We start from the raw sequence: 7,454 nt of genomic DNA, 5'->3' as shown, positions 1-7,454 counted from the left end.
GTGAGGGTAGGAAATGTAAAGGTAGACATTTTATAGCAAGGAGGGGAGTGATTAACTTTTCAGTCTAGGAGCAGAGGTCCCTAGGACCACCAAGGGAGAAGAGCAGAGAGCGGGACCCTACCCAGAGAAGCAGTGATGCCTGAAATGGAGCCAGAGATGATGACGTGGAGCGATGAAGCAGCTGGAGACTTTAGATCCAGAAAGGGAGAGCGACTGTGTGCTGAAGACCTGGGGGGTATTGGGGAAGGACTGCAATGAGGGGATTGTAACCATGGTAATGAGACTATATATGATAGAATGAATGTAAATCTAATGTTCTCCCATGTAAACTATCACATAATTCACAATAAAACATTTAAGAAAAAAAAAAGAATAGCGCAGGATCAGGCAGAGTTTCATGCTGTTGTGCTTAGGGTCAGAATCAACTCAAAGGCACCTACTAACAACATATCATTTTGGATAACTGTATCAACAAAAGAGTCACAACTTTTCTCAGCTTCTATGCCAACACTGTTTTATTGCACAAGCAATCAGTTCTGCTGAAAAACATTAAAAATGTTCTGTGCCATCATGGTGATCTGGACTCATAGTGACCATATAGAATACAGAACTTCCTTCTCGGCTTTGCAAGGCTACAACTTTTATGGAAGAAGATTGTCACATCTCTCGCCTGTAGATTGTCTGGTGGGTTAGAAGAAACATTAAGCTTTAAGTTAGAAACACAGAACTTTCAGTTAGCAGCTGAGAGCTCAACCACAGCATTATCACGGATCATCCCTTAGAGAAAGACACAGGTTGGTAACCTCTCCTTTCTAACACTGTTACTCCTTTGCATTTAAATTGTTGTTGTTGTTGTTGTTGTTGTTAAGTGCCGTCGAGTCAGTTCTGACCCATAACAACCCTGTATAGGGTTTCCGAGGAGTGGCTGGTGAGCTTGAACCACCAACATTGCAGTTCAAATGACTTTACAGCCCAGCACATTAACCCACAGTGCCACACTAGGATTCAGGTGGAGTATATTTTTGTACCAAAACCCAAAACAGGTGCCATTGAATTTATTCCAACTCACAGTGACCCTACTGGACAGAGAGCTGGCACATAGGGTCTCCCAGGCTGTAATCTCTATGGATGCAGACAGCCACATCTCTGTCCCACGGAAGAACTAGTGGGTTCAAACTGCCAACCTTTTGACTAGCAGCCAAGTGCTTTTACTGCATAATCATTTTGGGGAAAATAAACACTGAAACACAAGACAGTGATTCTAAACTGTGTTGTTACATTTTGAAAAATATAGAAAAAATACAGATATTGTTAAATGAAATGAAGCCAGTTCTGACTCTTAGCAGTCCTGGGTATAACAAAACAAAAACCTGTCTGGTCCTGCATCATCCTCAAAATTGTTCTGCTTGAGCCCATTGTTACTGGCACTGTGTCAATTCATCTCATTTTTTGGTGAGTCTCGACTAAGCATGATGTTCTTCACCAGGGACTGGTCCCTCCTGATAACGTGTCCAAAGTGTGAGAGATGAAGTCTCATCATCCTTGTTTCTGAGGTTGTACTTCTTCCAAGTCAGATTTGTGTGTTCTTCTGGAAGTCCATGGTACTTTTAATATTCTCCTCCACCACCATAACTCAAATGCATCAATTTTTCTACAGCCTTCTTTATTCACTGTCTCACTTTCACATGTATTTGATTTGAGGTGACTAACACTACTATGGCTTGGGTCAGTCACACCTTAGTCCTCAAACTGGCATCATTGCTCTTTAACACTTTCAAGAGATCTTTTGTAGAAGATTTGTTTAATGCAATACATCCTTTGATTTCTTTGCTGTTGCTACCAGGAATATTGATTATGGATCCAAACAAAATGAAGACTTTGGCAACTTCAATCTTTTCTTTATTATGATATTTATTTGGTCCAGTGATGACAATTTTTGTTTTCTTTACATTGAGGTGCAATCTAATCTTTGATCTTCATCAGGAAGTATTTCAAGTTATCTTTACTTCCAGCATGTTTCATCATCTGCATATTCCAGTTTGCTACTGAGTTTTCTACCAATTCTGATGTTATGTATTTCTTCATATCGTCCAATTTTTTTGGATTATTTGCTTAGCATACAGACTGAACAAGAATGGTAAAAGGATATAACCCTGATACACACTTTTCCTGATTTTAAACCAAGCAGTATACACTTTTTCTGTTCAAAAAAGTACCACATGATCTATGAACAGGTTCCACATGAGCACAATTAAGTGCTCTGGAATTCACGTTCTTAGCAATATTATCCATAGTTTGTTATGATCCACACAATCAAATGCCTTGTATCTTCAATAAAAACAAGTAAATATATTTCTGGTATTTTCTGCTTTCAGCCAAGATCCATCTGATGTAAGCAATTACATCCCTTGTTCCACATCTTGTACTGAAACTGGCTTGAATGTCTGGCAGATCCCTGTCAATGTGCTACTACAACTGTTTTTCAATTATCTTCAGGAAAATTTTACTCATGTGTGATACTAATGATGTTGTTTGATGATTTCAGCATACTGTTGGGTCACCTTTCTCTGAAGGATCTCTTCAAGTTTGTTGCCCATGCAGCTGTCTTCCAAATGTCTTGATGTAGATGAATTCTTTCAAAGTTGCTTCAGTTTGTTGAGCCATTTCAATTGGTATTCTGTCAATTCCTGAGACTTGTTTTTCGCTAATGTCTTCAGTCCAGCTTGGAGTTCTTCAATATTATGGGATTTTTGATCACACTCTACCTCTTCCCCCACCCCCTCAGCTTAAAAAAAATCGGCATTTATTAGCTCAGGTTTTTTGCATCAGGAATCTGGGCTTCTCTCAACGGCTTTCAGCGGAGTCTCTTATGAGTTTGCTCTGAAGGTGTCAATCAAGGCAACAGTCATTTGAGACTGGAGATCTGCTTCCAAGCTCATTCAGGCAGTTGTTGATGGACTTCAGTGTTTTTTTTTCTTTTAAGTTTTTATTGTGAATTGAGTTTACCTGGGAGAGCATCAGCTTTACATTCATCCTATCATACTTTGTTTCATTGCAATGATTACAATCCCCTCCATGCATCACCATTCAATAACATTTGCTTCCATTCCCTCTTTTTTTTTTTTTTTCCTTTTGGGCAGGGGAGAGAAGGGGATGTACACCGAAGTACTCAGGAATATATAACCATTCAAACAACCAAAGAGTATACCCTGCATGCCAGCCCCCGTCCGCCAGCACACAGCCCCTCTCCCTCCTTGACTCTAGAGTCCCCAGCTGCTTGGTCTCTTCATGTCATCATTTCTGCCTCCATATCTGCCATCACTGCATCTCTGGATAGGGTCCCGTACTCTGCTCTTCTCCCTCGATGGTCCTAGGGTTCTCAGCTCCTGGATTGCAAGATCAACCACGTTTTGTTACAAAACGTCTACCTTTACATTTGCAACATTCACAATCAGTCCTGATAGCAATTATTCACTATTGAACCACAAGAGTCTTATCTCCATCTCCTTTCACCAGTCCCTTCTAGATAGCCTGGAAACCACTCAATAGAGAGTCTACCTTCCCCTCCACACTCTGAAACTAAACACTCTCTTGAAAACTTGTAAGCCAGTCACTTCATGCCTTTGTAGGCCCCCCATGTTGGGTAGCCAATGTCTAAGTTACCCATCCTGTCAACCCTGTTACAGAGGGGGTGGGAATGATCCTTGCTGTAAAGGTTCATTCCCTCTTTTAAGCTACTACATCCATAGGTATAGGTCAAGTTCATCATATTGTAGCAGATTACACTTTTTTTCCTCTTCTTTCTTCCTCTAGTGGAATTCTGATCATCTAGCCATTGAAGCCAGGTCACATGGGTACTATCTGCAAGTTTGGGTATTCTTGTGCATCTCCCCTCACTTCATATCAGCTGGATGCTTCACTCTCTGCTCTAGTCCTCTGTGACTATGTCCCTGTCCATGGGCTCAGGAGTCCCCAGGTCTTGCTATACTGCTGGCCAATGAAGTCGCAATCCAGGTTGACAGGAGTTTATTGCACGTGGTTGGACTTAGCTCACAGCTTCATTGCTGTTTTTCCCCCAACCAGCATGGTCACCAATATATTACCTCTTGAAATGGTTGAACATCAACCAATTATTTTTGGCATGGTGACTCTGTATATTCCTTCCATATTCTTTTGGTGTTTCTGGGTCTTTCTACTTTGCGCATTGTAGGTGTTGCTGCTATAGGTTCTGAGTCACAGTGATCTTGTATAGGGTTTCCGAGGAATCGCTGGTGGGTTTGAACTGCCAACCTATGGTTTGAATCGACTTTGTGGCCAGTGCTTATTATACAGTGCCACACCAGAACTCCACTGTTGTTGTTATGTGCCATCGAATCAGTACCGACTAATAGCGACCTTATGCACAGCAGAACGAAACACTACCCAATCCTGGGCCAACCTCACTATTGTTGCCACACTTGAGCCCATTGATGCTGCCACTCTGCCAATCCATCTCGGTGAGGGTCTTCCTCTTTTTCTCTGACCCTCCATCCTACCAAACATGATATCCTTCTCCATCGACTGGTCCCTCCTGACAATATGTCCCAACCAAGTATGAGAAACAAAGTTTGGCCATCCTGGCCTCCAAGGAGCATTCTGGCTGCACTTTTTCAACACAGATCTGTTGTTTCTTTTGGTAGCCCATGGCACTTTCAATATTCTCCTCCAACACCATAACTCAAAAGCATCAATTCTTCTGTGGTCTTTCTTATTCACTGTCCAGCTTTCCCATGTATATGAGGTTATTGACAATACCATGGCTTGGGTCAGGCGCACCTTCAAGCTGGCATCTTTGCTCTTCAATACTTTAAAAGGGTCTTGTGCAGCAGATTTGCCTAATGCAATATGTCGTTTGATTTCTTGACTGCTGCTTCCATGAGTGTTGATAGTTGACTCCATTAGAATCCTTAAATATTGCGAGTCAAGGCTTGAAATTTTTCAGTTCTTTCAGTTTGGGAAATGCTGAAAGTGTTCTTCCCTTTTGGTTTTCTAACTCAAGGTTTTTGGACATTTCATTATAATACTTTACATGGTCTTCTCAAGCTGTCCTTTGAAATTTTCTGTTCAGGTATTTTACTTCATGTCTTTCAGTTGTTTTAGCTTCTCTACTTTCAGGATTGTTTTATTCTCTTCTGACATCCACTTTGGTCTTTTCTTTTCTTCCTGTCCTTTTAATGACCTTTTGCTTTCTTCAAGTATGATGCTCTTGATGTCATCCCACAGCTCTCTTGTTCTTTGGTTATTAGTGTCTAATATATCAAATAAGGAGCTCTGGTAGCATAGTGGTTACGAATCGGGCTGCGATTGTTAGGGTCAGTGGTTCGAAACTACCAGCTGCTCCACGGGAGAAAGATGAGGCTTTCTACTCCCGTAAAGATTTACACTCTCGGAAACCCTGTACAGGGTCGCTATGGGTCGGAACCGACTCGATGGCACTTAACAACAACAACAATAATGTATCAAATAAGTTGTAATGGTCTCTAAGTTCATGTGGTATATACTCAAGGTTGTATTTTGGCTCTTGTGGACTTGTTTTAATTTTCTTCAACTTCAACCTGAACTTGCACTCAAACAATTGATAGTCTGTTCTACAGTCAGTTCCTAGCCTATCTTTGGCTGATGATTCTAAGCTTCTCTATCATCTCTTCCCTCACTTGTCGTCAATTTGATTCCTGTGTATTCCATCTGGCACGATTAATGTGTGCAGTCACCATTTGTGTTGTTAAAAAGGTATTTACAATGCATAAGTTGTTTTAAAATGTATTATTTTTTTTAAATGATTTATTGTGAATTATGTGATATTTTACATGGGAGAACATTAGTTTTACATTCATCCTATCGTTTCATTGCCATGGTTACAATCCCCTCCATGCATCATCAACCAACCAAAGGGTATACACTACAAGCCTGCCCCCAGGTCATCAGCGCACAGCCCCTCTCCCTCTCTGTGTCTAAAGTCCCCAAATGCTAAATCTCTCCACATCCTCATCTTTGCCTCCATCTCAGGCATCACTGCTTCTCTGGGTAGGGTCTCGCTCCCCACTTTTCTCCCTTGATGGTCCCAGGGACCCCACTCCTAGGCTGAAAAGTTAATCACTCCCCTCCTTGCTACAAAATGACTACCTTTACATTTCCAACCCTCACAAGCAGTCCTGTAACAATTATTTACTATTGTATCACAAGAGTCACATCCGCATTTCATTTCATCAGCCCCGCCTAGACAGATTGGATACTACTCAGTGAAGATTCTACCTTCCTTCACACCCTCTGGATCTAGGTTCCCTCTTGAAAGCTTGTAAGCCAGTCACTTCTTGCCTTTGTAGCCCCCACCCCCACCCCCATTTTGGGTAGCCAATGTCCAAGTTGTCCATCCCTGTCTACTCTGTGTATGGAGGGGATGGGAATGATCCTTGCTGTAAAGATTTGTTTCCTCTTTTCAGCTACTGCATCCATAGGTGTAGATCAAGTTCATCAAATTTTATCAGATTACTCTTTTTTCCTCTTCTTTCTTCTTCTGGTTGAGCTCTGATCATCCAGTCATTGAAGCCAGGTCAAGTGGGTAAAATGTATTATTACATTTTGAAAAATACAAATTTTAAAAACCCCAACAAAGGTAAGTATTCTAAATTTTTGTGGATGCTTTACGTAGTCTTTTGAAATTTGAGAGTATATATTCACTTGGTCTAATCCTTATCCTGTTTAAAGTCAGCAATAAAAGGATCAGTATGAAATATAGTTATTTCCCACTTTTTCCTGTACCAATAATAGTATAGAGAATATAGAAATGAAATCTTAATAACTTCATAGTATATTAAGAAATAAAATTCAATTTCAATATATTGCTTTAAACTATCATTTTTCTTTTATGTCATTACTTTTTATTAAAGGTATTATTACATACAAAAAGTGCACAAATTATCAATGTACAGCTTAATGGATTCTCATAATGTGAATATATCTTTGTGATAAGCACTGGACTGTGAACCACAAGGTTGGCAGTTCAAACCCACCAGCTGCTCTTTGGAAACCCTATACAGGGTTGCTATGAGCCAAATTGACTAGAAGGCACGTAATAACAACAAATCAGCATTCTGTAACTATCATTAACTTTTAGGGTGAGAACATGCTAAAATAAAATACTAAAACCATCATCAATCATAAAAACCCAGAGCAGTAAACATGACCTAACAGAATGCGGAAATCATCGAACAATCTCTTTGATATCTCAAGCGCATAAAGTTTTGCTCAAGGTAACACAGAAACGGCTACAATCATACATTGACAGAGAACTTTCAGAGGTTCAAGCTGGATTCAGAAGAGGCCGTGGAACGAGAGATATCATTGCAGATGTCTGATGGATCTTGGCTGAAAGCAGAGACTATCAGAAGGATGTTTACCTATGCTTTATTGACTAC

The sequence above is a fragment of the Chrysochloris asiatica genome, unplaced genomic scaffold (assembly GCF_000296735.1).
Source record: "Chrysochloris asiatica unplaced genomic scaffold, ChrAsi1.0 scaffold00376, whole genome shotgun sequence".
Taxonomy (NCBI): domain Eukaryota; kingdom Metazoa; phylum Chordata; class Mammalia; order Afrosoricida; family Chrysochloridae; genus Chrysochloris; species Chrysochloris asiatica.
The sequence above is the reverse complement of the archived record's forward strand: the minus strand, read 5'-3'. Positions refer to the sequence as shown.